This window comes from Orcinus orca, chromosome 4 (genome assembly GCF_937001465.1).
Source record: "Orcinus orca chromosome 4, mOrcOrc1.1, whole genome shotgun sequence".
Lineage (NCBI taxonomy): Eukaryota > Metazoa > Chordata > Mammalia > Artiodactyla > Delphinidae > Orcinus > Orcinus orca.
Genome location: NC_064562.1, coordinates 16886826 through 16903080, shown reverse-complemented (window position 1 = coordinate 16903080; position 16255 = coordinate 16886826).

Here is a 16255-nt window from a genome sequence, read left to right as displayed (position 1 = left end):
GTGGAACAGCACTGTCCGTAGAACTTTCTGTAATGATGTAAATATGGTAGCCCATAGCCACATGCTGGTATTGAGGATTTGACATGTGGCTCCTGTGACTTAGGAACTGAGTTTTAAATTTAATTAGATTTCACTTCATTAAATGTAAATGTAAATAGACACACGTGGCTCATGTCTACGCTATTTGACAGAGTAGGTATAGAATTTAAGATGTATTAAACATGGGCTTCCCTGGTGGCACAGTGGTTAAGAATCCACCTGCCAATGCAGGGGACATGAGTTCGATCTCTGATCTGGGAATATCCCACATGCCGTGGAGCAACTAAGCCCGTGCACCACAACTACCGAGCCTGTGCTCTGGAGCCCACAAGCCACAACTACTGAGCCCATGTGTCGCAACTACTGAAGCCCATGTGCCTAGAACCCATGCTCCGCAACAAGAGAAGCCACTGCAATAAGAAGCCCGCGCACCACAAAAGAGTAGCCCCCACTCGCCACAACTAAAGAAAGCCCACGCACAGCAACGAAGACCCAATGCAGCCAAAAATAAATAAATAAAATAAATTTATAAAAAAAAAGTTAAGGAACTGTTTTAAAAACATTTTTAAAATAAATGAAGAAATAAAATAAAATATATTAAACATGTGAGCTTTTCCTACAATGTTGAGGTTATAATTATTTGGATAAACCCATTTTAAAATTAATAAAAATTCTAATTAACTATCTGATATTTGTTAGAACTAATGAAAATATTTTACTGGTGCCCAATCACAGTATGTAATTCATGTGATTCTAAATAAGAGGGTGCAGGGGATAAGATTTCCCAATGACAACGTAAGTCTTAGCTACATAAATCTAAGCTACATCAGTGCTCCTCAAACCTGAGAATACATAATAATCAGATGAAGAACTTGTTAAAGCACAGAGATTCTTATTTGGTAGAACTGGGGTGGAACTCAAACATTTGAATTTCTAACAAGCTCCAAATAATGCTGCTAGTGGTGGTTCATGGACTACAGTTTGATTAGCACTCAGTAGGTACTTAGTGCAGTGGTCCTCAAAGTACAGACCCTGGACCAGCACCTTCACCATCATAATTACCTGGGAACTTGTCAGAAATGCACATTTTTAGTATTTATCTCAGACATATTAAATTAGAAGTTCTAGGGATGGGTATATTTTTTTGGTTAACAAGCCCTCCAGATGAACTTGAAAATGTGCCTTAAAATCATTTGCACATATGCATGAGGAAAAATGTATTGTACATATTAGCAAAAACTTGGAAACAACCAAAATGTCCATCTTAAAGAAACTAGCTGAATAAATTGCAGCTGAATCTGCTTTTGGAATACTATGCAGTAGTTAACAAAAAATCAGTAAGACAAATATTAACTGTCATGGAAAGATGTCTAAGACATATAATGTATGTGGAGGGGTTGCAGAAATAGTGTATCATGATTTATGTAAACAAAATAATTTTTAAAATAATGGATGATCTTGGTATGTATATTTCTTGTATATAGAATAACTTCTGAAATCAAATTGATAACAGTGGTTTTCTATAAGGAATGAACTAGGATTGAGAGCAATAGTTGATATAGAATTTATTTTCATGTTGAATTTTATAAAAGGAAAATATATTCATAAAATTAATACTTGTGACTTAAAAATAATTAAGATACTCAAAATCCATGTCATGGTGTTATACAGGGATGCACTATCTATAAACATCAATTGCACAGACCTGTTTTATTATCTTTAATTTCTGAGACCATACTTTTATTTTTTTTTTCGCGGTACGTGGGCCTCTCACTGTTGTGGCCTCTCCTGTTGCGGAGCACAGGCTCCGGACACGCAGGCTCAGCGGCCATGGCTCACAGGCCCAGCCGCTCCGTGGCATGTGGGATCTTCCCGGACCGGGGCACGAACCCGTGTCCCCTGCATCGGCAGGTGGACTCTCAACCACTGCGCCACCAGGGAAGCCCTGAGACCATACATTTTATCTTTAATAGTTTACAAGTCGTTTCCTGTATTGTTAGAAACAACTTCCATTGCTAATACTACAGTGTGTCATTATATGATAATATTGAATCAGAATTTTAGACCAAGAAATAACATTTTTACTCTTACACTTTTTGGTCAGTTTGCTATACTTCTTCTGTATACAATGAACCTGCTTTGAATTCAGTTTCCAATATCAGGGTTTTTTAAATCTTTGTATAATTTCGGTGGATTTCTTTTCAAGACATTTTGCATTGTAAGGCGAACGTGATTAAGTTCTCTATTTGAAAAGATACTAATTATCAGAAAAACCAAGACAAAGGTGCTCTAATAGGGTACCTGACAAATTTTATCTGGTCCATTAGCATTCACTTTACCTCTCTACCATGCCTAGGATGATTCCTCATTATCTTACCAGTTAGGTGCCCACAGTAACAAAGTGTATTTATCCCGGTGCATCATACACTGAACATGCACCTCATGGTTTGTGTAACATAGGAATACATGAATGTTCAAGATCCTTTCTGTTTTTCAAAACTTCCTTGTTAACATTTTAGGTATAATAAAAACAACAAAATGCTGTACTACACCTGAGGTTAATAGTGCTATTTTAATATTGAAATTAATTTTAATACTGCTAAAATTTCCTGTCATGATCAATTTTATGTGTCAACTTGGCTAGGCTATAGGACCCAGTTTTTCAAACAAACATAAATCTTAAGTGTTGCAGTGGCGCTATATTTTAGATGTGATTAATGTCTACCATCAGTTAACTTTATGTACAGATTATCCTTGATAATCTGCACTGGCTGATCTAATCAGCAGAAAGGGCTTAGAGCAGAATGGAGGTTTCCCTGGGGAGTGGAAACCTCACCTGTGGACTGCAGTAGCGGCTCCTGCCTGAAAGTTTCCAGCCTGCCCTGACTCAATATGTGAAAGTGACTTTGGAATTGGATAGTGGTAAAGAATGGGAGAAATTTGAAGCACTTCACAGAAAAAGCCTAGATTGCCTTGAACAGAATGTTAGCAGAAATATGGACTTTAAAAGTGCTTCTGGGGGCTTCCCTGGTGGCACAGTGGTTAAGAATCCTCCTGCCACTGCAGGGGACACGGGTTCGAGCCCTGGTCCGGGAAAATCCCACATGCTGCAGAGCAACTAAGCCCATGCGCCACAATTACTGAGCCCACGTGCCACAACTACTGAAGCCCACGTGCCTAGAACCCATGCTCCACAACAAGAGAAGCCACCGCAATGAGAAGCATGCACACTGCAACAAAGAGTAGCCCCCGCTCACTGCAACTAGAGAAAGCCTGCGCTCAGCAAGGAAGACCCAACACAGCCAAAAAAAAAAAAAAAAAAAGTGTTTCTGGTGCTCAGAAGGAAATGAGCACGGTAGAGAAAATGTCTATCTTGATTCAAAGACAAAATTTTTATTCACTGTAGGTCAGGAATCCGCCTGTGGCTTTGCTCTTATTGTAAATGTTGCAAAATGTGGATATGTAGGCTGGAAGAGTTGTGAACTTTTAATACTTTTTGTGATTTTTTTCGTAAAATTATTTATTACCCATCTGTTTTATTAATGTTTCTCTTTACAAACATGTTTGAGGATCCAGTATGGTGTTTTCTGGACATGAGGTGTGAGATGGGAGAGGATGATTCTTTATCTTAGGTATCTTACAGATACTTCTGGTAAGGTTGGAAATAAACAATCACAATCTTCAAAGTCATTTCAAAGTAAGTGAGCGAGAGCAACAAAGGAAAAAACGAAACTATAGCAATAAAACCAAAAACTTCCTATATTTACCATGAAATCCAATTATTTTTACAGGAGCTGACAATCCAAGTTATCTAATCCCATTGTACATAGTTTGTTGCAAACAATCTCTAAGTGAAGCAACAAGATCAAAAGGACATAACTACAAACCACAGTCACTCAACAAGGAAAGTACTGAGAAATAGTTCTTGGAATCTTAAACTCAGTAAAGCTCTTTTTTAAAAAAATACCTGCATTCAATGAAATGTTCCAAGAATCAAGTTATTTAGTAGCAGGAATTATTGCCCCCCCCCAAAAAAGAAAAGTTTCACATGGTTGGTGAGAACATAATGATGGAAGCATGTAAAGTTATAGTGAGAAAATGTTAGGTCAAGATGCAGCTGGATAAATCAAAGACTCCACTCTACATCAGTATAAGTTGAAATACTGAAGAAGTATCACCTGAAACTGAAGAGATTTGAGATCAGTAAATGGAAAAATGACATCTCCTTCCAGGTTGGTGAGTAAGCAGATTTCACCATTAGATATCAAGCTCTAGCTCTTGTAAAAATTGTAAATGTTGGCAAAATTCATAAACAATATTTTCTTGCTGCAAGTTTCCGTCTGAAACAAAAAGGTCAAGGTACATTTAATTTTTTTGTCTTCATATTGAGAAAGTGCTGTCCAGGAGGAATTGTGTTGGCTTCTTTACCGATGTTATCTCATAGGTGGCTGGCTCCAGGAGAGGTTTCGTCTATTGTTATAAAATAAAATCTTGACATTGTCATAATACAGTGCTTTATTCACAGATAAATGCTGGGTTCAAAAAACTTGGAGAGGAAATGAAAACTAAAATGTCTGAATGACACTATAAAATGAGTAACTTTGTTAAAGGATGGTCAGTTCCCTTGAGCATGTAAAACTGGGACGAAGAGCACATGAATCGTTTAGTACATACAGAAATCTGGATTCATTGTAGAGAGAGTTCTCAGCAAATTGTCAAAGTGTTTGAGGTGGAAGGTGAATTTCAGTAGTACATTTAAGGAAATATTGATACAAATTTTGTTGAATGCTTTGAAAATGATAAATGGCTGCCCAAACTAACCTAATTAGTAGGTACTCTTTCTTCACTTGAACTGGTTGAACAAGTCTCTCTCTGCCAGGCTGTGGAGCGACAAGCCTCTTACACTTTGAAAGGAAACTGAATCTTTGAAAAATCATGTTGGAAATAGAAATTTTTAAATGTTTCCACTTTTGCTTGGGTTTGACAGTGAAGAAGGATATAAGCAAATATCTCCTCAATCCCACAGTAAGTAAAAGTGGTATGAATTGCCTGCCAGAAGAAAATCTCTTCAGGAAAAACTTAATATCCAGAGCCTTTACTAATGTTAAAAGGCTCAATAATATTGACCTAGTTGTATCAAGTAACAGAATAAAATAACTAAAAAACCTAGAGAAAAACATAGGAAATGGAAACAGACCATTGGGGTAACAGATATTTTTAAATAATGTTAATTTACATGGTCAATAATATAGAAAGGTGGAGAATTTTAGCAGACCTGCTTGAACTCTACACACAGAAAAATCAAATGAATATTCCAAAATTAAAAATAAAATAACTGAAATTATAATTCAGTAGGCTTTAACAGCACACTAGACAGAAAAGGAAAGATAATTATGAAGAAAAAGATAGTTTAGTAGAAAATTTCAAACTGAAGTCTGGAGAGAAAAAAAATAATTGAAAATGTATTAAAAGCCATAAGAGATATAAGGTGTATGGAAGAAATAAGTAATATTCACACTACTGGAGTCCCAGGGATGGCGAGAGAATGGGACAACTTATAAACAGTGAGGAAAAAAATCATTAAAAATTTGAAATCAGGAATATTAAAAAAGACATCCTGTAAAATTTGATTTATTCTACAAATTCAAGATAGGTTTAGCATTTAAAATGAATCAGTGTGATCCTCCACATTAACAAGATTTGGGAGGAAAATCATATGACCATAACAGTAGACACTAAAAAAATATTTAACAAAATTCATCAGCTATTCATGAATTTTAAAAATAATTAGCAGACCAAGAACAGAAGGGAGCTTACTTAATACAACAGAGCATTGACCAAAATTCTACAGTAAACATCCTGTTTAATGGTGATATATTGTAAAATTTCACTGTGAAACTAGGAATGAGTTAGAGATGGAGAAGCTTTGTAATACAATTTCTATTCAATATTTCATTCGAGGGAGTTCAGTGATGGAAGAAAAAGAAATAAAAGATACAAGTATTGAGAAGGATGAAATAACACTGTCATTATTCACAGATGACATTATATAGTACGTAGGAATTCAAAAGAACGTTAGAAAGAGACGATTAAAATTAATATGTGACTTTAAAAAGGTCACTGGATTAAATATCAATATAAAAGTTAACTGTATTTTTCACTTAGAAGCAATTAAGAAATGTAATTTTGAAAATATATCATTTATCAAAATATAAAGCTAAGAAACTTGAATAAGACTTCTATACCAAGAAAAATATATTTATGAGATAAAGTAAGGAAGATTAATCAGTGGAGATCATGTATTGTAAACTTGTCACTTCTCCTTGAATAAAACTATAGATTCAATGCAGTCTCAGTAAAAATTTCAGCATGTTAAGTTGACAAGCTGATTTCAACTCATGTAGAAATGAGATAATCAAGAATAGTGAAGACAGTCTTGAGGAAATGAACCTTGCTGGAGGATATAATTGTCATCAAGATGTATAATAAAGTCATAGTTATTAGAACAGTGCTGTTACTCAAGAATAGACAGGTAGACTAATGACATAGAATAAATAGTAGAGAAATTAGCCTGATTTAAGACAAAGATGCCTCTGCAATTTGGTAAGGAAGGATGCTCTTTCTAATAAATAAGACTGGGTTAATTATATACCTGTGTAAGAAAATATAAAACTATCTACCTCATACCATACATAAAATCAAAATTTAGAACTATTTGGATGATAAGGCAGAAATATCTTTATGATTCTGGAGGTGGAGGAGGCAAGGAATTTTTTAGCTAGCAGCAAAAAGCAGTAATCATAAAGAAGAATACTGATGATTGAACTCCATTAAAATTAAAGTTTTGTTCAGCAAGAAGAAACCATTAGGAGAGAGAAAAGGCAAGCCACAGAGTGAGAAGATATTTATATCCAACAAAGGATTTGTATCCAGAATAATCAAAGAATTTCTAAATATCAATAAGAAAAAAGACAACCCACATTTTATAAAATAGAAAATTTTGAATTAATTCTTTACAAAGATGATATCCAAATGACCAAAACAGCCTATGTAAAGAATTTCAACATAAGTAGTCATGAGGGAAATAAAGAAAAAAGACACAATTAAATACCACCATGTACCTACCACAACAGTCATAAAAAGCTAAAAAAACAAACAAACAAAATGATTTCAAGAGTTGATGAGGATGAGGAGCAAATGAAAAGCTCATTCACTACTGGTTGGAATTTTCAGTATTTATTATACTAAATCTGAGCTTATAAATACTCTCTGATCCATTAACTGCAGGCCATGAATGTCAGTTTTTACAAAAACTTTAAACAGCAAAGGTGTCCACCAACAGTGAAGTAGTAAACTATGGCTATAAGCAACAAAGTGATAAATCTCACTCACTTAATGGTGAGTGAAAGAAGCTAGACACAAAATAATATGTACTATTTGCTTTCACTTATGTAAAGCTTAACCAAATAAGTAAGTTGCTTTTGGAAAGGCTAATAACTGGGAGAGAATGATATGGACACTTCTGGGATGTTGGTAATATTCTGTATCTTCATTGGATTATGGCTATCTGTTCACTTTGTAAAGCATCATTAAACTGTGGAGTTCATAGTCTCTACATACGTGCTGTACTTCGGGCATTTAAAAGAGTAAATTAAGATTTAAATAAATTGCAAAAAGTATTCTACTTACACACTACATCATTGTTTCAGCCATGTCTATCTTTGAATTCTGTATTTTCCATTGATTTGTGAGACTCTGAATGTACAGATGCTAAATTATTTTATTTTATTTTTAGAATAAGTTTGGAATTAGCATCACTATTTCCAGTAAGGTAAAAAAAATAACATCTTACTGTGATTATATTTTGATATTAGACCTCATAGAATTAATACTGCGTTTTCCTAGCAAATGATAGAATATGTATTGCCATTTGTTCATCTTTTTTGGTTTTATATTCCTCAGTGGTGTTTTTTTTTTTAACATCTTTATTGGGGTATAATTGCTTTACAATGGTGTGTTAGTTTCTGCTTTATAACAAAGTGAATCAGTTATACATACGTTCCCATATCTCTTCCCTCTTGCATCTCCCTCCCTCCCACCCTCCCTATCCCACCCCTCCAGGCGGTCACAAAGCACCGAGCCGATATCCCTGTGCCATGCAGCTGTTTCCCACTAGCTATCTCCCTTATGTTTGTTAGTGTATATATGTCCATGCCTCTCTCTCGCCCTGTCACAGCTCACCCTTCCCCCTCCCCATATCCTCAAGTGCATTCTCCAGTAGGTCTGTGTCTTTATTCCTGTCTTACCCCTAGATTCTTCATGACATTTTTTTTTCTTAAATTCCATATATATGTGTTAGCATACGGTATTTGTCTTTCTCTTTCTGACTTACTTCACTCTTTATGACAGACTCTAGGTCTATCCACCTAACACCATACACAAAAATAAGCTCAAAATGGATTAAAGACCTAAATGTAAGGCCAGACACTATCAAACTCTTAGAGGAAAACATAGGCAGAACACTCTATGACATAAATCACAGCAAGATCCTTTTTGACCCACCTCCTAGAGAAATGGAAATAAAAACAAAAATAAACAAATGGGACCTAATGAAACTTCAAAGCTTTTGCACAGCAAAGGAAACCATAAACAAGACCAAAAGACAACCCTCAGAATGGGAGAAAATATTTGCAAATGAAGCAACTGACAAAGGATTAATTTCCAAAATTTACAATCAGCTCATGCAGCTCGATAACAAAAAAACAACCCAATCCAAAAATGGGCAGAAGACCTAAATAGACATTTCTCCAAAGAAGATATACAGACTGCCAACAAACACATGAAAGAATGCTCAACATCATTAATCATTAGAGAAATGCAAATCAAAACTACAATGAGATATCATCTCACACCAGTCAGAATGGCCATCATCAAAAAATCTAGAAACAATAAATGCTGGAGAGGGTGTGGAGAAAAGGGAACCCTCTTGCACTGTTGGTGGGAATGTGAATTGGTTCAGCCACTATGGAGAACAGTATGGAGGTTCCTTAAAAAACTACAAATAGAACTGCCATATGACCCAGCAATCCCACTACTGGGCATATACCCTGAGAAAACCAAAATTCAAAAAGAGTCATGTACCAAAATGTTCATTGCAGCTCTATTTACAATAGCCCGGCGATGGAAACAACCTAAGTGCCCATCATCGGATGAATGGATAAAGAAGATGTGTTACATATATACAATGGAATATTACTCAGCCATAAAAAGAAACGAAATTGAGCTCAGTGGTGTTTTAAAGTTTTCTTCATAGGGCATTTTTATTTCTTCCAACTTTGTTTTTCAGTATTTTATCTTATTATTGCTTTAGTAGATGGGTTCTTCACTTTAATTGATATCCATAATGTTTTTCTTCTTCAAATATGGGAAAGCTACTTTTTGTAAAGAAATCTTGTAAGTAGCTATTTAAGCACATTCTCTTATAGTATGAAACCATTTTGTAGTTGTTTTTCTTGTGTTTGTAGGTATCAAATTCTGTCATCTGGAAATTGTGATAATTTTCTGTCTATCCAAGTTTTCTACTTCCAATTTCTTATTTCTATCTTTTCTCTGATTGTATTTCCCACTCTGTTCATAAAAATAATACATATTTTATGGAGCCTTGATTAGGATCCAATGTGATTTGTTCAGAATCAATCTGAAGACTAGGATGGTTGACTGAAAATAACAAATCAGGTGTTTATCTTCTATGGTATTCTGACAAGCTATTAGGTGATGAAAAAGGGGAAAGAGGAGAATTATAACCATTATAATAATTATTATGGCATTTCCCATAAGGAGTTGAAATGAATTGTTTAGAAATTGGCAATTTTATTTCCAGAAATACATAGTAAAGTCAAAGCAATCTATATCAGAATTTGTGAGTTAAAGGGTCACTGTCTGAGGAAACTAAGGCCTGAAAATAAAAGTTTGTTTCTCAAGATCTCAGGATTAATCACGGTAAGGGTTGGATTTCCTATCTCCCAAATTGGCAGAGATAAAAATTTATTACAAAGTCATCTAATAGTCTAAAAACAATTAATTTAGTATGAATTAAATACATATATTTTGACAAAAATATTTTAATTATCTTTAAAACAATGCTTATTCTTTTGAAATAATTTTGGCTAATTCTTCTTTTGTCCAAAATAAAGTAGGTTTTAGCATCCAATATGTACATAAAACTATCAGTCAAAACAAATAGAATATTAGATATAAAGATCTATTTCATTTTCTTCTCTTCTTTGAATGTCTATTGGAAAATGTCTGAAAATTTATCACTGGAAAAGGGTTTTTTTCTTATTTTGAGCCCACTTTTGGACACCTTAACGAACAAAAAGCTCTAAAAATGTAAGTAAATGGGTAAATTGCTTTTCAGGATGCCTTACATTTAATTATAAACACAGGTCTTTTTGACCATTGCATTTTTTTTTTTCTCATCTCTAACAAGTTCTGAAAAGGATGGATTATACTCACTAATAAGCATTAGTTTGTCCATACTGATGATTAACATTTCTGAACTTGTTATTCAAGAATAAGAGATTTATAGGAGAAATACATCAGGCTTTACTAATTAGATAAAATACATTTGTATTTTGACTACAAATCCTGTAAAATCATGTAATATAAAACTAAATCCAATCAAATTACCATCATTATGCATACTTGTCATTTTTGAAAGTAAGCCAAGATTGTTAGATTATGAGTAGAGTTAACGGCTAACCTTAGTTGTAGACATCCCATAATTGAAGATTGAATCACTTAGTTCACAAGGTAGTTAAATTGTTGACATCCTCTTTCCCTAACAAAAATGTTCTTATGGTCTTGCACTTGGGTTAGGTAGAGAATCTATTTCAATTTCTTTAAGTAATTTCTCTCTTCATTCATCCCTTAATTTTTTTAACCTGGAAATTTACCTTTAAAAATAACGTACATACATTGACATTTGGCAAGCAGTGGATCAGTGCTACCGTGAGATGTATGTATCATAGTTATTCTGTTTCAGTTTATAAACAGTTCAGTCATATTTACTAAAATGCTTTACTTAATGGATGACTTAGTAGTCAAAATGGTGAATTAGTATGTGCTTGTTTTAATTGTCTTGATGCTCAAATGCCACAGAGGTGAAATAAATAACAGAGATGGATGAAAGCAGTAAATAATAGGGAGTGGTGGGGACTGTGGCCAACGAAAGAACAAATATGTATGAAGTGTCATTCCCTACTTGGGATACTGCAGATTGTTGCTGTTCAAGAATGTAAGCAACTTGCTGCCAGATCTTCCTGTCTTAAGAGAAGCTGATAATACAGACTTCTGTTTGGATCTAAAATCTCTCTTTGTAAGAAAAAATGAGTGGGCAAAATAAAACAAATATATAACCTAGATCAAAACCCTAGGCTTCTAATGGGCCATCTCTCTTTTTAAGATTTTTTTGATGTGGACCTTTTTTAAAGTCTTCATTGAATTTGTTACAATACTGCTTCTGTTTTTTTACGTTTTGGTTTTTTGGCTGCAAGGCATGTGGGATCTTAGTTCCTTGACCAGGGATCAAACCCGCACCCCCTGCATTGGAAGGCAAAGTCTTAACCACCGGATCACCAGGGAAGTCCCTTTTTCTTTAAGATTTTTTTTGATGTCTCTTCACTCCAATTCAAGCAGTGTGTATTTATGATCTTAAGACATATAAGATATCTTTGTAAGCTCATTTATGTGTGCTTATATCCTAGTCTGTGAGTGGGCAAAAGTTATTGTAAAACACTACCCTTGGCTGGAGACTAATTTTGTCATAAAAACGTGAAGGCAAGAGGCCTAAATACAAGTGTGCGGTGCTTGCTAGCCAGGGGAGGAAATAAATTGTCACTCAGGTCAGTACTGGTGATGAGATAACTTCTTCCTACCTCATACTCCATCAAGGTATCTTCTGAGGTATTCATATGTTTCCTCTTAAGAAGCCCCAAATAGGGGGTACCTATAATGGAAAAATGGGGGGCTGGGCATGGAACCTTAAGGGGATTTCTGTACATGTAAATTTTAACTATTGTCCTTTCATTTAAAAGAATTTGGGGACTTTTACCTCTTTTCCATGACATGCCTGTGTTTATTTGCATATAAAAATATTTTGAAGTATATTAAAGTCACTGTCCCAAGGAGATGAGCTGGTTTATTTTGTGGCTTCCAAGGGAGGAGGTCTGCAATCTGAGAATTAATTAGACTTTATGGTTGTTGGGAGGTGGGGATATTGAATAAATATCCTCTGAACTGAGAAGGAACTTTAAGACCAAAAATGAAGAAGGCAACTCCATAAAGTACACTTACGAAGTTTACTGTGAGTAACTTACGTACAGGCGCGATCTGGCAGGCAAGATCCAGAGGCATTCACAGAGGCACTCTACTCTGTTGAAGGGGTTACAGGGAGATTTAAAAGGGGCCAAAGCTAAAAATAGAATTTGACTACTATGTGAGAAGTGTGTCAGAACCACCTGGAGCTGGGGTTTTTCCCTCCCCCTGGGGGTCTCATGACCATTAACCATCTGCATCAGTAGAAGACATTCTTCCAGTTTTCGTATCAGATGAAGGCAAGGGTAAAAGTTGACCGGGAACTTAACTGGCTTGGGCACATTCCTTGTGAATAGGCTAAAGCTCACTCAGGCAGACAGGGAATGGAATAGAACTGCAGGCCTAAGGTGAAGCGAGCTACATGGAGTCAGTATGGTTCCACTATGCATGGTAGATTGCATTATAACATATGTGACTCTCAAGCCCTGATCCAATAGAGTGGCCCAGGCCAGTGCAAACCATACGATGCCATTAATATTTTGTAGCTCATATCTACATTCCCGTCTTTTTTTCCAAGCTCTGAAGAGAACTAGGCAACTAATCATCAAAAATATATTATGTACAGAAATTGGTTACAAACTAACAGCACTCCTATGCATCTTAATAAATGAAGCATGTTTTTATTTGCTGCATTGTCACATATGTTAGTGTCCATGGTGGTATGTATGCCAGAATTACCTTATATAATTAAATAAGAGGCTAAAAATTATGCACTTTTATAAGTTCTTGAACACTACGTAGGAAAAAAAAGGAGAAATAAATATGAGCAATATCGGCTTTTTTAAAAAAAATGGCATACTGTAGCAACTATTTCAAAAGACTTGCAACCTTCTTTTTTATTTATTTCAATCCCCTTAGCTATTCTGAATTATTTAAATGATATATATTTATACTGTATAGAATCTGATTGTGTGTTTATCCAGAGGCAAAGTACAGGACAGTGTATTTCACGTAGGAGTCTATTTTTGATGTTCCATTTTTCACACTAAAATCTTGAAGCAGCATGGGTCAATGGTCTGAAACATGTGCCCGTCCTTTTTATTGCAACATAAAATTTGGAGTCTTTCTCTGGCACAGGCAAAAGGCAAGTAATCTATTAGAGTATACACAAAGATTTTTCTTTTTCCTATGACACGTGTATTCCTATTTTCTATATGTATTACTACTCTCATTAGAGCAATGACAAAATAACATATAAGTTTGTGTGTGTGTGTGTGTGTGTGTGTGCACGCACGCACTTGGGTGCATTGTGCATGGCATAGCTTCTTAGACTGGGGAAAATAAAATTATAATAGTAGATAAGGGAAATAGTTCTGGAGTTAAGTGGGTAGTTTTTAATCCAAGCACTCACTTTTAATACTTATTACTTGAGTGATTTTGAAAAAGTTGTTTACCCCATTCAAGCCTCACTTTTGTTAAATGTAAAGTGATAACAATTAAAATTTCTAATCCAAAGTGTTGGTACCAGAATTGAACCAGGTGAAGCATATGAAGTACTATGCATTTGCTGCTTGTTAACTCCTATTATTATAATTAAGATTCAATATATATCTGAATATGGGCAATTAGCTTTATTAATCATTTAGTTATTATCTCATTGTCAACCTCAGCAATGAAATTTATCTGAGGGAAGTTACTTAACCTTTCTGAGCTTCGGTTATTCATTTGTAAAATAGTGATAGTAATATTACATGTTTTGTTCTGGTACCTTGAGAATAAATGAGATGAAACATGCCAAGTGTTTAGAACTGGGTGGCACAAGGTAAGCTCTCAATAACTATTTGTTCACATGATAATTATTTGCTTTCCTACTAAATAGATTTTAATCAATGAATTAAGATTTAATGTTTTTATTTAATTCCTCTTATTCTTTCTTTTATGCTCCTTTACATTTTCAATGAAATTCTTGACATAAATTTAATCCTTTATATATATGCATCATCATCTTTTCCTTTAAGCAGCAAATAACAAGTGTTGGAGAAAAGGGAGCCCTTGTACACTTTCAGTAGGAATGTATAATAAATTGGTACAGCCAGTGTAGAAAACAGTATGGAGGTTCCTCAAAAAATTAAAAATAGAACTACCATGTGATCCAGCAATTCCACTCATGGGTATTTTTCAGAAGAAAATAAAAACACTAATTAGAAAAGATACATGCACCCCTATGTTTATTGCAGCATTATTTACAATAGCCAAGATATGGAAGGAACTTTTGTCCATTCATAGATGAATGGTAAAAGATGTGGTATATGTATACAGTGGACTATTACTCAGCCATAAAAAAGAATGAAATTGTGCCATTTGTGACAACTTGAGTGGACCTAGAGGGTATTATGCTAAGTGAAATAAGTCAGAGGAAGACAAATATTGTATGATTTTACTTATATGTGGAATCTAAAAAACAAAACAAATGAACAAAGATAACAAAACAGGAACCAAGTCATAGATACAGAGAATCAATAAGTGGTTGACAGAGGCCCAGGGATTGTGTGGGGAAGGAGAGAAATAGGTGAGAGAGATTAAGAGGTACAAACTTCCAATTACAAAATAAATGAGTCAAGGGGATGAAATGTACAGTGTTAGGAATATAGTCAATAATAATGTAATATCTTTGTATGGTGAAAGATGGTAACTTATCATGGTGATCATTTTGTAATATACAGAAGTATCGAATCACTATGTTGTACACCAGGAACTAACATAGTGTTGTAGGTCAATTATAGTTCAAAAAATAATAAGCAAACTCATAGAAAAAGAGATCAGATTTGTGGTTACCAGAGGCCAAAAGGGGTGGGGGAGAAGGGGAAATTGGATGTAGCCAGAAGGTACAAATTTCCAGTTATAAGATAACCAAGTACTAGGGATGTAATGTACAAAATGATAAATATAATTAACACTACTGTATATTATATATGAAAGTTTTTAAGAGAGTAAATCCTGAGTTCTCATCACAAGGAAAAACTATTATTTTCTTTTTCTTCTATTCTATATTGTATCTATATATATATGAGATGATAGACGTTCACTAAACTTATTGTGGTAATCATTTCATGATGTATGTGAGTCAAATCATTATGCTGTATACCTTAAACTTAGATGCTATAGGTCAATTACATCTCAATAACTGGAAGGAAAAATAAGTAAACAGCTTATGAGAAAAAAAATTAGTTCTTCATATATACACATCATTGTTTTTCCTCTTAAATCAGTAATTAAATTTCTTTGATACTAAGTAGGTAAAACACTGCATAGTTGTTTTTGTTTTCTGCCTCAAGGCAGAAATCACCTTTTGGATCAAATGATGATGGATGGCAGGATTGTTGCTTCACCTCATGTCTTTCACCAGGGCCATACTGTACACTAGAGGCACATGTGTTGAAATTCACAGAAGACCACTGTTCTTAGCCAGGGCTAATATAAAACATATTTTGAAAGCAGACCATTTGAGAGTTATTTCATTTGTCAAACCAAACAGTCTATTGCTTTGAGTAGTGTGACTCAGTGGAAACCCTTGGAAGTAAACTCCAGCACTTGCTGATTCTTCTGGACTCATGAATTCTCTCTTGTCAGTAGCTCTGCCACTTATACTAAGTCGCTGCACAGCACCAACAAGCACACCCCAGAGGTTCTAAGGACAGCCTGACGATGAGTACAGGGAAATGAATCAGTATCTAGTGACGTATAGAGGTTGCTTTTAGTACAACAAATCTATTCATATCTACCCATCTACTGCAAAACAAATTTATCTCCAAGTGAGAGTACCAAAGCCTATTTGGTAGATGTTATTTTAATCTCCAAATCTCAGCATTTTATTCTTCTTATATGTTTCCCGGGTCTTTCT